Here is an 18,573-nt window from a genome sequence, read left to right on the forward strand (position 1 = left end):
CTCTGGCGTCCCAAGCCAGCTCTTAACTAATGTGCCACTCAGCCAGCCCTAGAATACAGGTCTTGAAGTGTTCAAATGGTTGAAGCTATAGGAGTTGACAAGATTTCTTTCCCCCTGAGAGATAAAGTGATAAGACAAGGCATTTATGGGTAGAAACTTAGGAAATGTTACCTAAGGGGTGGGAAGAAGAGCAATCCAGTATTGGAGACTAGCGAAGAGGATTAGGCAGGAAGAGAACAAAGAGAGGGTATTATTGAAGATGCTAAAGGAAAATAGAGTTTCCAAAAGGAGAGTGTTCCTCAGTGCAGGATGAAGAATGTGAAAAGGCAATAAGATCTTGCAAATAAGGAATCAACGATGACTTAAAAAAATAAACTTTTTATAACAGTTTTCAATATACAGGAAAATTGTAGATAGTATCGAGCTCTTACATGCGGAACATCCAGTTTCTCCTATTAACATCTTACATTGGAATATTTGTTACAATTAATGAACCAACTATTATTAACTAAAGTCCATAGTTTTTTTTTGATTTTCTTAATTTTTACCTATGTCCTTTTCCTGTTCCGGAATCCCATCAGATTATCACATTACATTTTGTTGTCCTATCTTCTTAGGCTCCCTTTGGTTGTGACAGTTTCTTAAGTTTTTTTTTGTTTTGATGACCATGACAGTTTGAGGAGTACTAGTCAGGTAATTTGTAAAATGGTCCTCATGTTTTTTCTCAGCATAAGACTGGAGTTGTGGATTTTAGGGAGATAGACCACACAGGTGCCATTTTAATCACATTGTATCGAAAGCACATACTATCAACATGATTTATCACTGCCGATGTTGACCTTGATCACCTGGCTGAGTGAGTGTCATTCTTTCCCCACTATAAAGTTACTCCCCCACCCCTTTCTATATCGTGTTTTTTGAAAGAAAGTCACTATGTATAGCCCTCTCTTCATGTGCAGAGTCATGTTCCTTCTCCTTGAGGATGGAGTATCTACTAATACATAAATTATTTGGAATTCTTCTGCATGGGATATTTGTCTATTTTCCCAATATTTAAGTTTATTTAATCATTTATTTACATAAGTATGGACTCCTGAATATTTTATACTTTGGGTTGTAATCCAAAACTATTTTAATTTTGTTGGTCAAATTGTTCTAGCCCCTAGGAGCTCTTTCAGTGGCTTCTGTGTCCTTTTTTTTTTTTTTTAAAGATTTTATTGAGGAATCAGGGAAGGGGAACAGTCAAGTTGCTGTCCTTTTGTTCTTCAGTCTAGTTGTGGAGGATGTCGCTTCACTGGCCCATATTGGTATTATCATTGCGCTCTTCCCGGGTGAGGCAGATCGGTTGCCGGCCATTGGATGACCGCTCTCGGTGGCTCACGGCAGCTCACGCTGGCTGCCAGCCACTCATGGTAGCTTATGGCAGCCCACTGCAGCCTACACTGTCACCAGTGACTCATGGCAGCCCAGCTCCAGGTTGAGCTGTTGTTCACCATCTTAGTTGTAGAGGGTGCAGCGTCATTGGACCTCATGTGGGATCCGAACCGGGGCCCTGCTGCTCAGAGCTGGAGTCCCAAGCCAACTCTTAACCAATGCGCCACTCGGCTGGCCCACAGTGGCTTCTGTGTCTTTTCACATACCTGCATTCAACAATGACTTTTGAATAAGCCATTTTACCAGAGTGGGGAACACAGGCACAACACTGTGTTGAGAAGTAGATGGTGAAGCAGTGGAAGCAGAAAAACAGTTAAGTCAGTGCCTCAGATCAAGGTGAGGCATATTATTTGTCTTTATAAGTCCCGTAGAAATTTTAATCTCATAAAAACACAAATAGATAAAGGTCCTGGCTATGTCATAAAGAGCCTCAAAGCATTAAAAAGTAAAACCATAAAACCCAGAGTGATCTTTGGATGAACACTGAGGATGCCACTTAAAATTTATATCTGATGAGACTGAGAAAATAGTTACAATCTGTTCTTACTGCTTTTTTATTTCCCATACAATAATTTTTTTTCTTTTAACAGTAATGTGGTAAGCGTTAATTATAACGTAAGCCAGAATTTTTGATGTTCTCAAAACGTCTCTTTAAATGCCAGCAATGTAGGGTTATAGAGAAAATGACGTGATTTCAGGTCTCATTTAAATTCCTGCAAAGACTTGATCTTCAGAAATGCTATAAAAATGTTTTCCAATGAAGAGGTAATTTTTCTCACAGTGAATATCTTCTAGCAGTAAGGCAATTTAAAAATATTTAGAAGACAAAATGCATGTTTGTTTTGTTCTCTGGTCATTTCCTCATTTGAATCAACTGATGAAGTTTTAGAATTTTACAGGGAGCAAAAGAAGTAAGAGAGGGTTCATTCAGGGTGTTTGATGGGAATGGGCAGGTTAAGGATGAAAGAAGAGGCTATATTAATTCAAAACCCCTCCCACACCTACTATTAGCAGCCACGTTTTGTGTTTCGGGTCCCAGGAAATCATTTCCAGCAGCCATTCTGCTAGTATTTACTCCGTATCTACTTTACACCAAGCAATGTGCTAGATGCTGAGGAAACTACATTGAACAAGTCCCAGGCCTGCTAACAAGCAGTTGGTGAGTACAGGAGACACAAACTGGGGGTAGACAGGTAAACTACAAGTGTAGTACACTGCAAGCTGTGTGCTGTGTGTGTGAGCTTATAGGAGATACAGCGAGCCCAGAACTGATTTGGGAAGGGAAAGAGGCAGGGCAGCTCCTCAGAGTGATAACTAAACTGCATCCTGAAAGACAAGTAGGAGGTAATCAGATGAAGGAAGGGTGCAGAGTATAGGAGGCACTTTCAACAAGGAAATGCCTAACATTCGGGGGAGGAGCAAGTCTTTCGGTATGGCTGGATCATAGAGCTCTGCATTGCCCAGTAAAAGTACAAAGCGAACCATTTAAGTAATTAAAACACATTTTAGTGGTCACATTAAGAAAGCAAAAAAACCAATCATGTAGAATTAATTTTAATAATATTTTTATTTAGCCCAATATATTTAAAATCATATCATCTCAGCATGTAACCAATATAAAAAGTTATTGAGACATTTTTACATTTTTTTACCACGTTTGAGAAATCCAGTGTGTGAATTACACTTATAGCACATCTCAGTTTGGACTAATCACATTTCAAGTGCTATGAGCCACTCATGGCTTAGTGGCTGCAATGTTGGCCCATATAATTGCAAAATAAACTAATGAGATCAATCTACAGAGATAATATGGGAGCAGATTAGGTAGGATATTGTTTGTTGACAAAATTATTTAACCCAAGGGCAATGGGAGGCTTTGAAAAGATTATGCATGAGAATAATCCGTACTTCAACTTCAGCTGTGGAGACTAGATTAGAGGAGGGTTTAACCAGAAGCCAACTAGTTCTAGGCAATATATGGTAATACTTTTCACTACTGGTGACTTGGGTGTGGTCGAGTCATCAGGACTGAGTGACCTGAGAAAGGAGACAAGAACCTGAGAGTATAGTAGAACCACTTTGAGAACTGGGAGAAAAAAGATGAAGGAGAATGACAGGATTGGGAAATGATGCATTCAGTTTGGGGCATCTTAAATTATAAGAGTTGCCCGTGAGACATCAAGTGGTATGTTCATATCTAAATACAGAGAGATGTCATAAATATATAAATAGTAACTGACACCATGGGGTTGGATAAAATTACCTAGGGTGTGTAGAACAGTAATTCTCAATCCTGAGTTTTTTAGAAGAATTACATGGGAGGTGATTTAAAATGCAGATTTTTGGTCTTTATCCCCAAGAAGCTGGTTACAAATGCTGGTGTAGAACGATGAAGAAGATGACCCAGAAGAAATGGCCTACACATAGGGAAGTTTACAGAACAAAAGCCCTTGAAGGAGATAGGAAAGGAACCACTAGAGAGGGTAATGAAAAATCAGATGAGTGCTATCTGCTATGAAAGAGGAGAGGGTGCTGGATTCTTACCTAAAGGGGAGCAAGGCTAGGTAGGGGTGGGACAACTAGGCAGGCACCTTCCTTGATGGGCAGTTTGCATTTGAAAAAGACGCCGCCCTTTGGCTGTTTCTCAAGCTCTGTGTCTTGAGCATGTCTTCTTAAAACTTTGAATAAACCCATCAAATACCTTGAGTATTTAAAGGAGGAAGTGGTTAAGTGCTTCAAAAGGAGCAGAGAAATCAAGCAGAATACCAGTTGAAGGTGACCTTTGACGGACCATCGGTAACAATTTGTGTGGCCTGGGAGGGAAGGAAACCCAGTTTCAATAGGTGAGTTGAAAAGGTGGGTTGAGTGAGTGTGTATAAAAGTCTTTTTAAGAATTTTGGCTGTAAAAGGGGGAAAGAGAAAGTGGCGTGCATAAATGGATGTCCACTTAGAAAATACTAAGAGATATGTGCCCTTCTGAGTCTGGCCATCCTTATTTCTATGGTGTGGGTTGATTCAATAATGTAAAACCATAACTTCTGTGCATGCTTCATAGAATATAGTTATTAAATAGTATTGTACTTGTACATTCAAACCAATCAAATGATGTTCACTCATAGTATCACCTTTTCTACTAACTACAGTAATAAACCATTTTGCAGAAAAACTGCAGCTGATTACTATTGATGGTTTGAAAAAAGTACCAAACTATGGTAGGTCAGGGTTGGATGAGGGTCACAAGAAAGGTGAAGAAACTGGGACCTTGAACTTGAATTTCTGAGTCTTGTTACCTGTGCTTTATTGGCCAATCATGCATAATTGGCAGAGCTTGCTTCTCCAGCCCCAAACTGGCAAGATTCTACCAACACTTAACATTGGTTAGTCCAAAAGCCAGTTCATCTATCTCTGATAAAGAAGAGCTTATAGAATTTCATTATTAAAGTAATTTTTGTGTTAGGTTTTACCTCTTTTTTACTCCTTAATACCACTTTCATGACCAGGTTAACTTATAACTGATTACCAGTCACCAAACCTATTATTATTTAACAATGTTGAGTATTAGTTTAGATATTGTACAAATGCAGTAAATGTTTCAAAGATGTGCTTTGCTTCCATATAAATGTGTAGTGGTACAAAATATAAAAATTTAAATAAAATGAAACACCAATAGGAGTGTTAGTTCTAAACAAGGCTGAAAGTTTAATAAAAGAACATTTTTGTTGGCAGAAACAATTGGGTCCTTAGTTTATTAAAACAGATTTGAGAATTTAGCAAGTACATTTTCTCTCTCTCTCTCTCTCTCTCTCTCTCTCTCTCTCTCTCTCTCTCTCTCTCTCACACACACACACACACACACACACACACACACACACACACAAAAGAGTGATATAGCTTAGTGGTTTAAAATCAAGGGCTTTGAACTTGGACTGCGGGTTTGAGGTGTCCCTAATATGGCAGGTTATGTAACTTTTCTGTAGTTGTATTTTATCAGTAAAATGGGGGTAATAAGAGTACATAGGGTTGCTGTGATAATTAAATAAGATAATATATGTAATACACTTAGGAAAGTTCTGACACATGGCAAACAGTAAATAAATGTTCATTAGTAGTAGTAACAATTTTATGATAGAAAAATCCAAAATGCTAATAACCTCCACCAAATCCCACCACTATTTAATTAGTTTATAAACTACTTCTGTGTTTATTTCCCCATTACATGTTCTATATTTCACCATTACATGCGTTACACCTGGCGTTCCTTCCATTAATTCAAAAGAGTCATTGAAGGCACTATGTTGGGCCTTGATAGACCTTATTGGTGACTACAACTCCCATGGTCCCTTGTCCTTAAGGAGTCTGGTTAGGGACAACCCCCCCCACACACACACACACACAAACACACATAGAAAGAGATTTTTAATTGTGATCAGAGCTAGAAAGGAAAGAAATAGTCTCTAATGAGGGGATCATAGGGAGTTAAAGTAGGGGAAGAAGGTTCTCAACATAAATCAGGCTTCTCTGAGAAAGTAAATCCTAAAGGATGAGAGTTTTTGGGTAATCTAGATTATCCTTTTTGGCTGCAGGACATTCCACTGTATAAACACAACATGAAAATTACCTGTTTTCAAGAAAAAAAAATTTCTGATCAAATGCAACTAATGCTGGGAAATCAGCAGTGTTTAGGGAGCATTTTATGGAATTCCATGTAGTCCACACTAACAGCCTTTTGCTAGTCAATGACGCCGCTGATGCTCATGGTGATAGCAACCTTATAGGGTTAGACCTTAATAGGTGTTAGGGATTTTGCTAAGCGTTTTTGCCTACATTATCTCATTACCTGCATTAGTTCATTTAATCTTAAAAGCAACCCTGGGTATTTCTGGTTAAACATGGCAGGTGGAACATGTGTGTTTATTTTTGCTCCTTCATTGAAACTCACAAAAATAGTAGTAAAGAAATAACAAAGCTACAACTATAAAGACAGAAGATAATGGGCAAGAGTAATAATAAACATTTCTGGAAGGTGGAAAGGTATGATGAACTATTTATTCCTTCAGGAAAATTAGTCCCTGCAGATGAGAATGGCAGGGAGAAGGCAGCCCGCGGGCACTCTAGCAGCCCAGAAACACTTGAGCATTGACAGCACCTGGCCCTTGTGAAAGGAGGTGAAAAGTCTGCCTGGAAATGAGAATATTTAAAAATCTATGTAAGGAGCAGAATCCCCAATCTTCCAGATTGTGAGAGTGTGTATTTAAGGAGTTAAATCCTGATCTTCCTCATGGAAAGTCAATAAAAGATACCGAAAATTGATGAAATAGCAGGATAAGCATATCATTTTAAAATATGTAGATACATTTCTGGAGAAAAGCTAAGATAATTGAAGGTTTTATTCTGAGGAAGTAGGTCCTGGAGTTGGAGCTGGACTGCTGTTTCTAGTCTATTTGATTTTTTTTTAAATTGTGGTTAAATATACATAACAAAATGTACTATTTTCGTCATTTTTAAAGGTATACTACTACTCAAGCAAAGAGGTTTTATTGACTTGCATTTATCAGTAGATGAAGCCAAATTCATTTAAATTTTTCACTTTTTTTTCTTGCTGTTATCTAAGATACCACACAATCAAATTGAATGGATTTAATCATTATATTTTTTGTTGTGGTAAAATATACATAACAGAAACTTACCATTTTAACTATTTTAAGTGTATGATTCATTGGCGTTAAGTAGATTCACAATGTTGTGTAGCCATCATCCCTATCCGTTTCCAATTGTTTTTCATCATCCCAAAGAGAAACTCTGTACCCATTAAACATAAACTCCCCATTCACACTCGCCTTCAACCTCTTCCCTGCATCTCCCACCCCACAGACCATGGTAACCTGTTTTAGTACTTTGTCTCTAAGAATTTGCCGATTCTAGGTGTCTCCTCTCAGTGAAATCAAAATATTTGTGATTTTGTGTCTAACTCACTTAGCATAATGTTGTCAAGATTTATTCATGTTGTAGCATGTATTTCTATTTGAATTTTAAAGCTAATCTTAATGTATTACCTTGAGGAAAATAGAAATTAAAACAGAACCCTGTGAAGTAGTGCTCATTCTATAAATCTTTAAAACAAACCTGAATGATCAATTTAAGGGTCTTTGCAGTCCACAGCTATTAAGTTAATACAGTTGAGATTCCAGTTTCATTCTATCTCCTTGACACTTCTCAATTCCAACAATTTCTGTTTAGCTATGATCACTTCACACGTGGATTATTGCTACAACAGCTTCCTAATTGTATTAGTTTTCTATTGCTGCTATAACACATTACCTCAAACTTGGCAGCTTAAAATAATACAAATTTATTTTATTACAGTTCTGTAGGTCAGAGGTCTGACACCATCTCATTGGGCTCACGCCAAGGTGTTTACAGGGCTGCATTCCTTCTGGAAGCTCTAGCGGGGGACCCATTTCCTTGCCTTTTTCAGCTTCTAGAGGCTGCCCGCTTTCCTTAGCTCGTGTCTTTCTCTGACTATGCTTCCATAGTCATGGCTCTCTCGAACTCTCCGCTTCTGTCTCCTTTCACTTTTAGAAGCTGTTGTGATTGAATTGAGCCTACCCGGGCTAATTCAGGATAATCTCCCTATCTCAAAATCAACTAATTAGCAACCTAAATTCATCCCCAATCTCAGTTCCCCTTTGTCATGTAAACTAATACATCCACAGATTACAGCGATTAGAGTTTTGAGATGAGGAGAAGGGAAGCATTAGTCTGTCTACCAACTTTCCCTTCTTGCCTGTGGTCATGCCACTTGCCTACTTAAAATCCTTCAGCAGCTTACTGCCCTCAGGGTAGTATTTAGCACTTACGTTAAGTTAAAGGCCTTGCTTACTAGTCCTGTCTCATCTCTTACACACACCCACACTATCTAGTGTTTCAGTTCCCCAACCTGAGAACCACACTTTCACTGGTTTCATTCCTCTGCTTGGGCTGCTCTTTACCTGGCTCTTTCCAACTCATCATTCAAGTCAGACTTTGGAGGTCACTTCCTTTTGGAAGCCATTTTTGGTCTTTTGCTGCCAGAGCAACCCAAACCTGTTTCTAACATAGCACTTGCCACTCTGTACTATAATTGTCTCTTTAATTACCTCCCTGACTGGATTGTAAACTACTTAAGCGCAAGAATTATATTTTGTTCACCCTCATTTCCCAACTACTTAACAGAGTGGCTTGCATATAAAAGGAGAAAACTTTATACCTGAAGATATTTTCATCCCTTAGTACTTGTCTCTTTTTTCCAAGGTAGGCTTGCAAAGGATGTAGATTCATATAAATCTAAGGACTGAAATGAATCTTTAATCTCCTAAATGAATTGCCCTTTAAATCTGCTGGTATATATTTGCTTGCACCTGACCAATTCTTCATTGATTACCATATTAGTAGCTCATATTTACATGACTGTGATCAAAGTCATTAACATACACATCTGATTCTGCCTAATTTTTAATACAACCTTACTGGTATAAATAAATACTTGAACAACTATATCAAATCATCATAAAGAGGGGAACACATTCGACTAAATATATAACCAGATTGACTAATTAACTTTCTAACTTAAGTGACTGTGGAATGAACATCTCCCTTGGAATTGATTCAAGCCAGTCAAGCTGAATGATAAAGCAAAAAAGAACAAATGTTCACATTATAAGTATCTTGAAATATTCTTATTCTATTCTTTATTCCATTTAAAAGGTCCCTTGAACTGCAACATTTATGGACTGGGAAGCCACCACTTTATGGTCCTACTGATTTTTTTTCCTTTTTTTAAAATTACCCAGTTTTTCAGAGAAAGTCATGTAGCTATCTCACAAAAATTGGGACCTGCACACAACCTTGATAAAAGAGGTAAGGTAATGTAAGGGTTAAGAATATCACCTCTAGAGTCAGACTATCTGGACTTGGGGTCCTGGCTCTGCCACATGCTGTGTAACCAACCACCTCGGTTAGTTTCATCTATGACATAGGCATAATAATATCTACCTTGCAGGGCTGTCATAGGAATAAAATGAGTTATCATATTTAAACCATTTTAAATGGTACCTGGCACATTTTAAACCATGCACCTTCATGAGTGTAGGGTGGGAAAAAAGACTGAGAAATGTAACTGCTTAGAGAAAGCAACTGTCATTGTAATTGGAATGAAACTTGAGTGTAATGAAATCATCAGAGGCTGTAGATGAGATCATCTATGAGAAAGAAAGCCAAGCATAGTAGCTTGCTGACTATTGGGCCCTCCCAGAATTGTTCTTCAAGAACATTAGGAAGTTTCTAAAACTTCTCTAAAGATGTGTACTGGTGAGAAGTGGTTTATGGGATTCTATGAAGAAAATATAAGTGACTTATTCTACTACTAATAAAATATGATTTGAGCTTTACTTAGAAACAGTGTGAGAAAAATTCAGAAATCCCTATAAGCTACTCTTGTTTTGATAATTTATTGCCTTCCCTAATTAGAATTTTGCTGCATCATAGCTGTCAAATTTTTAATAAAGGTAAGAGCTATTTGTTAAGATGAACTAAGTGTGTCTTGATTTTAAAAGATATACTTGTTTTCATAAATGTCAGTTGTGAGATGGGTCTCATCATTAACTATCTTGGAAGTCCTAGGCAAGATTTCAAATTTGCTCTCATGTGATGATATTTTAAAATAAGAATTTAAAAATGAGTTAATTTTAACAAGTTAAGCCAACATAGTAACTTATTGCTAATTAATTTTCATGTTGATAATTTCTCTTAAAGTGTAACCATTCACAAATACTCTTCAAATTTGCAATATTCATGTGGATATTTATGTCCCTTTTAAAAAAAATTCTTTTTGATTAGAAGTTAAGCTTTGGAGAATTGATTTCTGTTGTCCCTCCATCCAGAGTTCCAAATGACCCAAAATGGCTGCCTGTTGGCATCTAGGCCTGTGACTGGTACCAGTGGCTGCTTACCCTGCTGTTTTTCGCTAGTATTTTATTAGTGAACAAGGCTGGCTAGAAGCCAGACTTTAAAAAGTTGGCTATTTGTCTAGCTTTCCGTATGTCCCTTTGTACTACACTATTGTAGATGATCTTGTTTTCTCACTTCTTAAAACTTCCTCTTCAGAAAAGGCCTGAAGAAACACACTCTCATAGCAGCTTAAATAAATAATAAAACGACCATAACTTCCCTCAGGGTCAAAATCTCTTCGGTTTCGAGGTCTAGGATTGAAGTTCTAAATGTAGAATTCCAGGGATTGGAGTGCACGATACAGTAGGTTTGGGGTGAGAAGCGTTCCTGGCACCAACATACAGGCAAACGTGTGGTCTGCCTGTTATCCTACCTCTAGTTCTGAGCGTCTTGGTTTTTTTTTTTTCATTCTTCTGAGTGAGTCTTCTTTTCCCTAGGCTAGATCTCATTCCTATGTTTGAAAGGACTTGTCATGGTGAATCAGAGGCTTTAAGCCTCTCTATTACTGTCTTTCTTCCAGTAGGGTTGCCTAATGCTAAAGGCCTTCTGTTTGTATTGCGATAAATTGAAACTAAGGAATCTGGGTAGTCTAATGTTAGCACAGGCAAATCATACAGAACTTAATTTTTCTACCATGCTTGGGGACTTGCCTGAATTATAGTTTTAATTGTTTCATTTCTCCAATCTATTTTTGGTTTTGCAGATAGTCTGAAACTCATCTTGTAACATAAGCCTACCAACTCAGAGTGGTCTCACCAGGGTAGGATTGGTTCCCCTCCCTACCATTGTGTGCCCTCCTCAATGTGGTGGGCTCTGTGGAAGAGAATGGCCTTGTCAGATACATGAGTCCTGCTCTTCGGAAAGAACTCCTTTAATGGCCTATACAAGCTCTCAAAGCCTCTTTATCACAGTTTTAGAAATGGCAAGTCTTTTTTTTTTTTAATTTTTTTATTGTTAGTTTCAGGTGTACAGAACAATGCAAATGTTATCCTTTTCACCCTCACAATGTAACAACCCCCCTCCCCCCAGAAATGGCAAGTCTTTAAATGAGACAATGGAGCCATAATTTCTCAAGAAATCAGAAAAAGACTGCCCCACAGGCCCCACTTCTCACCCTGGCCACAGGCTTGACATGTCACACAATACCACAGGCCTCAAAGAACAGGAATGGGATATACCTTTTACATTTCTGTGGCTTCAGGCCTGGAGCTCGGGCCTTAATCTTCGGGTTGAAATACAGAGTCTTTGAAAGTGAATAGGCAGTTGTTAATTTTGAGGCTTATGTTTAGAACATATTCCTGAGGTCTTCTTTTCCTAATCCTTTAACACAAATTTCTGGTAATTAGTATCCTCACCTTAGGGCTATGTATCAATATGATTTAGTCTTCTTTGTACTCTTGCCTCTAAGCATAACCTTGTCTGAACCAAACTTTTTTGGCCATGTAAAAATCAGTTTAAACTGAACATGAATTTAAGGAGGTTTCTTTATCTTTGGTTATTACTAATCTTGATTCATGGAAAGCACAATTGACTTTGAAAGATCTGGTTTCTTAGAACCAGTCATGTTCTTTATAAATTTAATTAAAGCTGCTTAACTTTGTTGTGAATGATTACAGTTTTCTCCTCTACTAGAGGAAAGACCAAGTTATGACATGGACTTCCTTTAGTTACAGCTAAAGACTGAGGTATGAAGTATGGTCCTTATTTCCTTTACTTATTGTAGAGGGTTCTTTTCTAATCCTGAAGGGCAAAAAAGGCCATTGGTTTTATTATATCATGCCTCAAAAAAGTGGATTGGTCATGCTTAAAATTTAAGATATGTGAAATAAAATTGTGACTGAAGCAGTGTGAATAAGCAGAACTAATAAAAGGTAAACCATTTACACATAATTCAATACTCTGTCTTCCCCTAGGAATTGCAAATATCTATACTGTTTTTATAGTTCAGATGAGCATCTTTATCAATCATATGAGGTGGCTAGAAAGAAAATGTCTGAACCTTTCAGAAAGTTCTATGATTATAACCCATGAGGAATTCCTTATCCTGACACATTTCTTGTGCATAAAACTGGTAAAAATAAAACATACATTATGTGATATTTTTGCTGCACTCTCCATTGTTTAACTGAGTGAGTGATTTTGAGTAAGCCTGCAAGTCACTTTCTGAGATTACTTTTCCTAATAGGAAAAGTCATCTACTAGTTTGCAGCATTTATCCTACCTAGCAATTTTGTTCTAAGCCCTCCCTAATTACTGTGAATATGAATGTTTGGATGAGTGTAGAAACGAAAAGGTAGGAGACATAGTCTATTTTCAAGTAGCTTACCCTATAGTTTTATGTAGGGATAATATTTAAAATATGTAACAATTAGTAAAGCATAGGCTCCAACCAATTAGATTGGAAGCCTTTGATAAGAATTGGGTCCTGCAAGTTTCCTTCTTAGCCAGGTATTAATCTTTTAGTTCTTAAAATATGGGAGGTCTGGGAAATTCTGAGAAAAGGGCTGGTACAGAGGTAGAGATCATGGGAGGTTTCGACTCGGAGCTGTGGCTGTTGACCAACTTGTATGAAAGTATTTCAATATTTGGTCAATTGTTTCAGCTGTATCTGTACTAGCTGAACAGGTACAGCCTTATAAATACATAACTAAAAAGCAGTGTGGGTGTCCTAAAATATAAGGAATGTAGCTGCTACATCTTATTGATATTTAGAAGGAAGGTACTGCATATATTTGAAGAGTGCTGATAATAATGTGTTCAATAAAAAAAGTCATGAGCCTTAAAATACCACAGTATTTTGTAAGCTTTTTATGCTTTGGATCCAAAAGATGTATTATATTGATATATAGTATGTGTACTATACTGATTTTATGAAATCAAATGTATTTAGTTCTGATTTTATTAAGCATAAGGATTTTAGAATAACTTTAGACGAATTCCCTTAATTTATCTGTAAATCTGAGGACCATGGTCGTTGTCTCCCACAATCAGTGACAATGGTTAGATTCGAAAGCAGGACTCAGGCGTGACCTCTTTCCTCTACACCATAGGACTGCTCCCTCTGCCTAGGAGCAGCTGTGGGAACTGGCAGGAACGAGGCTTTTCCAAACAAGAAAAAAAGGGGTATGAGAAGCTTAGTATCCTGGCAGTCAGTAGGCATTTATTAAGCACCTAAAAGATGTTCTTTGTAGAGATACAAAACAAAAAAAACAAAACCACCTTCCTTCGTGAAGGTAAATATGCAGAATCGTAAAAATATGTAGCCATACTAACTGGGTTGGATCCTAGCTCTCCGCCCTACCTGTTCTGTGATCTTAGGCAAGTTACTTAACTTCCTGTGCCTCAATTTCCTGGGGTAGGATAATAGTACCCACCTCAGTGTGCTACGAATATATATGTAAGGCATCTAGGAAGTACCTGACACATAGTAAATCTTGTTATTACTATTGATCATGGTTTTATGCGCTCTGCAAGGCACTGCCAGTTCTCTATTTAAGCAGATTCTGGCTGGATACAGAAACAGGCACACCAGATAGAATATAGATAAGCCTCACCATGGAGAATTAAATGACAGGAAGCAGAGTAATGGAGCAAAGGGAAGGTGTCCCGAGCCACCCTTTCAGAAAGTATGGGCTGTGAATTGCTTAAGAAGAGGGGAGGAGACAATTCAGGTGGCAGGTATGGTGTGAGCAAAGGAATGGGCGCAAGCATGAACACGATGCAGGCATGCGTCTGGAATTGTGTGGCTGGATTAGGAGTTTTTGCCATTGGTTGGGTGTTAAAAAATAGCGAGTTAGTCAGCAGGAGGTGGTGGAAAACCTTGGAAAGTTGCCAATAGCCTCAAGAATTTTCCAAGTGAAATGCTCCCTCTATCCAATTTTTTCTTTTAGGCTTGGTAGGCCCGCAGGAAGTGCACTTTAGAATAAATTGAGGGGAGGGGAGAACTCTGCAAAAGACCTCGCACTTAGCACTCAATATAAGCTCCGTTTTTGCCCTAAGAGACTGAAAGGGTACTTTAACAGAGGAGTTAGATTAACGTAGATTTCTTAACTCGTGTACAGTACAGATAAATATCCTGAGCAATGTGAAACCTTTTGGTCCCAGCATTGTGCTTAATGCTTCCAGTACTCATCGGCCTCCACCAGGCCGCAGCAACCGACGTGCAAAACCAGAAGAAAAGACGAGTGGTTACCGGCGCTCCACGCATGCGTTAGAAGCCGCCCCAACTCCCCCGCGGCGTTCTTTCTTGGAACAAAACTAACGCGGAGCCAGAGGCTCCGCAGTTTGCGTAGACTCGAGTTTCCTCTTTTCTCTGACTGTCCGAGTGGAATCCGCGCGTGGTGCGGTTCCCTTACGCACGTTACGTTATCCGAAGTGAGTGGCTGGATGGTACGAGTACGCCCAGAGCGTAGCACCCATTAGGCGGACGGGGTGCGGCTGCGCAGGGACCTGAGTAGGCCTTGTACGCCGCTAGCGTAGTGTGGTGCCTGGCGCACGGGCCTCCGCGACGCAGTTGGCGCAGCCAGCTTTGGTGAATACACGATTTGGTGCAGCCGGGGTTTGGTACCGAGCGGAGAGGAGATGCACACGGCACTCGAGTGTGAGGTAACTATAAAACCCCGATTTGTTTACATTCCCTCCCCCAGAACCGGCCCCATGCGCGGCGGATCCTGCGAGTCCCGGGACAGCCGGGGGGTAGAAAGGGAGACTGGAACCTGGGAGTCGCCACTGCGTCCCTCGGGGGTCCGGGCGCTTGAGGTTCCCGCAGCTGCTGCAGTCGGCGGCGGCGGCGAGCCGGAGCAAAGCGCGTGGGGCTGCGCGGCTCCTCGTGTGCGCTCTGGACAGCCGCGGGGTTGGCGGCCGCGCAGCCGGCGCCACGCGTGCGGCACCCGGTGCCCGACTTGGCTCCCGGCGGAGGCTGGGGAGCCGCGCGGGGAGCGAGGGAGTGACCGCTGGGCGGGCGGCGGCGGTTGGGGGGCTGCGCGCGGGCTGCCTGGGGCCCCGGGTGGGAGGATCTGCAGTCAGGTCTTGGGGGGGGGCTTGGGGACCGGTGGTGTCGAACCACCCCCGGTTCTCCTGCGGACCTGCCCTCCCGTCTGTTATGGGGTCGAGCGAGGGGACCCCGGGATGGAGCCTGGGCGCCGCAGTTCCGGCACCCGGGCGGCTAACGGACGGCGGTGCCTGTGCTGGGACCGCGGGAGGCCTCGTGGGGGCTTGTCGGCTCCCAGACCAACTGAAAAGCCGAGGCGGGGCGCCGGGGAGTTCACATGGAAGCCCGCCGGGGTCCCTGGGGCCGAGGGCGCCGTGGGGCGGGGTCGGTGGGGGAGGCCGGGGGGCAGGGAGGGTGGCGCCGCAGCCCGGGCTTTGTTCCTGAAAGCCCTTCGGCGGAGAGCGGCGTGGGGCCCGTCTGGGGGAGGGGGGGGGCGCAGGGGAGCCTCCGCTGCCCCCCTCCCCGGGTCTCGGGGTCGGCTCCACTCCTGATGCTTCTCCTTTGGGACCCCCGAGGGCTCCAGCTAAGAAGGGGGCCTTCCGCGGACGTGGGCGACAAGTGACGTGGAAGGTCTTCCTGTGACTTCTGTAAAGAGCTGGGCACATGGGAGCCCGTCCACATGGGCCGGGCGCGAGCAGGAGGGACCGCAGCGGGGTCCGCAGCCCTCGCAGTTCGAAGGGTCGCTCACCCGGGTCCCTGTTGAAAGAGTGACATTAAAACACATACTTTTTTTTTTTAAGGTGGTAGGTTTTGCTGTCTTTTTTAACTTTCATTTAATGTCTTAACGTTGTTGAGGACTCTAGTTTTTCCTTGTATCTGAGTCATTCTTGATGCAGCAAAACCAGCATGTGACGCGTTTACATTTAATTTGTGTGTCTGTGTGTTCGGGTGCTTATCTAAATTCTCCAACAAGCAAGTGAGATCCTGGAAAAACGGGAGCATTTAGAACGTAGTTCATTTTGGTAATGCAATCGAAAGCTTTAAGTCAAGACTCACTGTTATATTATTAGGACTTTCTATTCTACAAATTTTGAGTATGAGTATCACTTCTTCAAGACCTTGGGGGGACCATACCAGACAATCCACATCCTTACCTGGCTGATTATACCCGGAGGGAGAGAAATACATACAGTCGGTGATAGTGGTATGAAGAAAATAAAAACGATGCACTGGAGGGACTTCTAAACTTTTTTGTGTGATGAATCTCATTACGATGTTTTTAAATGTATGAAAGGTAGGAATACAACAGAAACCAGTTATATTGAAATACAATGATCAATATTAGATACGATGAAGCCATGCATGTTTTAACGCATTAAATATCAAGAGTAGTGGCAGGTCTAATGACTAGTAAGGACTGAATGATCTTTAAAGGATTTAATTTGATTTCTAGTGATAAGTATCAGATAACTGCATGTTACTGTGATTTTTGCCTATGTTCATAACTGAAGGAATAAATTTCAGAGATTAAAAGTAAGATGTGTCTTATCAAAATTCACAAACCAGAATTTTATACGCAGACCCCTGGATAAGAACCCCTGTGCAAAGATGGCTTTGGTGCTACTGTAAAAAAGTGTTTAGGGAAGACAGACCTCTTAGGAGTTGACATATCAATAATATATTGCATGATAATCTGTACCTGTTCTTCCAGTTAACATTTATATTCCACTAGCAGATAGCTTAAAAGCTTTTTTTAAGAACCTTTTCTTCCCCTTTTTTAAGAACCTGAGTTGAACTACTTTTAGGAGGCCTCAAGTTTTGTATGCAAGTACTACTATAGCGGGTGGGTTTTCTAAAACTGATTTATGGAGAATATAGAGCATACGTATTATATAACAAGGGCAATTCAACAGGAATGATCATTTGCTTTTAAAAAGAATTTACCTTGTTGATACTCTGTTTCCCTCTTCTCCCCATATACTACCCTTCTAGTATTAAGGCTTTCAAAACTGATACATTATTAACTAGTTTGGTTACTTTGACCAAGTTGCTCTGTCTGTTTATCTGTGAACTTGAAGTACTAAAAAAAACCTACCTCGTGGGTTTATTGTGACCATTAAATGGCATAATGAACCGAAGGGCTACAGAGAATTCATTTTACCTTTTTAAAAAATTTTTATTAAATATATATACACAAATGTTTCAGCTCTTCAGTGGTTGAAGGACTACTTACAGTCTTGTCTTTTCCCCTAATACTTGATTACCCCCAGAATGAGGTTTAATGGTCTCTACTGGGCCTTTGCAGGGATACATTTATCCTATTGTTATTCTGTGACTCATATGTAAAAACTAGAATTGTTTCTTACTCTTGTATTTTCTAACTAATAATTACATCTTGTTTTCCCTGCCAGACTAAATTCCTTGAGGAGCACATAGTCCATAACTTTTTGTCACATAATGCTCATGACACATTCAATGAATGTGCAAAGCTTGGTTGTCAAGCTCTTCAGTCAAGTTTAAAAATGTTAATTGAGTAAAGTACAACTTAAATTTAGGATTGACCTAAAGAAGCGCTTTGGGTAAAAATGTGAGCCCTTGTCTGTACAGTGCCTGCCTTACTACCGGAAATGCCATGGATTTCCTTTGTTTTATATCAAAACATCACCAGTGCATTTTCAACTGATAATCATCAGATGCAAAAGAAAGTACACAGTAGAAAAAGGAAAAGAAGTGTAGGCAATTGAAGCAGAAGGCTTGTTTTTTTTCATTTATAACAAGTTTTATAATCTTATAAAGTCATCTTTCATTATAAGTGAAATTCTCAAAAATAGACTAGCTTTTGCTTCAAGTTTACAAGTTAGGAGAGTGCCTTCTGTCCCGGCAGCTTGATGCTGCCCCCTAGTGTTCGGTTTCCCTTGACGCTTTCTTCAGCTTAGCTTCACCTTTACCTTCACCTTTCCCTAAAACAGTATCTACTTAAATTACAATTCCATTCCTTAGCGCTGTATACCTAGTCTACCTTGGGATTTCCTCCAGATGGTTATTGTTGCTATTAAGATGGACATAGCCATTTTGAATTGGTTAACTTGTATTGCTTTTAGCTCTGTTTTCCAAATGGGGGTGAGTTTTGGGTGGAGATAAAACAGTATAATGCCAAATTTCCTTGCAAGAATGTATAGGATTTTTCAAAGCAGGAAGAGGGATGTATGCTAAAGGTGGATCTT

At 40.2% G+C, this 18,573-nt stretch overlaps 1 protein-coding gene across 4 annotated transcripts in view; it reads left to right on the top strand.

Annotated features, from left to right (window-relative positions):
- SLC39A10 (solute carrier family 39 member 10) overlaps window positions 1-18,573 on the top strand; it is a 125,960-nt gene that overhangs the window by 60,835 nt on the left and 46,552 nt on the right. The window contains exon 1 of one of the 4 annotated variants that reach the window (XM_019635624.1): window positions 14,496-14,752. The exons of 2 other annotated variants lie outside the window; for them this stretch is intronic. The gene's annotated coding sequence lies outside the window, so the exon portion shown is untranslated. Of the gene's footprint in view, window positions 1-14,495; window positions 15,025-18,573 lie in introns of those variants that run through there. One more of the 4 variants, XM_019635621.1, reaches the window with a different exon arrangement.

This window comes from Hipposideros armiger, unplaced genomic scaffold (genome assembly GCF_001890085.2).
Source record: "Hipposideros armiger isolate ML-2016 unplaced genomic scaffold, ASM189008v1 scaffold_23, whole genome shotgun sequence".
Classification (NCBI taxonomy): domain Eukaryota; kingdom Metazoa; phylum Chordata; class Mammalia; order Chiroptera; family Hipposideridae; genus Hipposideros; species Hipposideros armiger.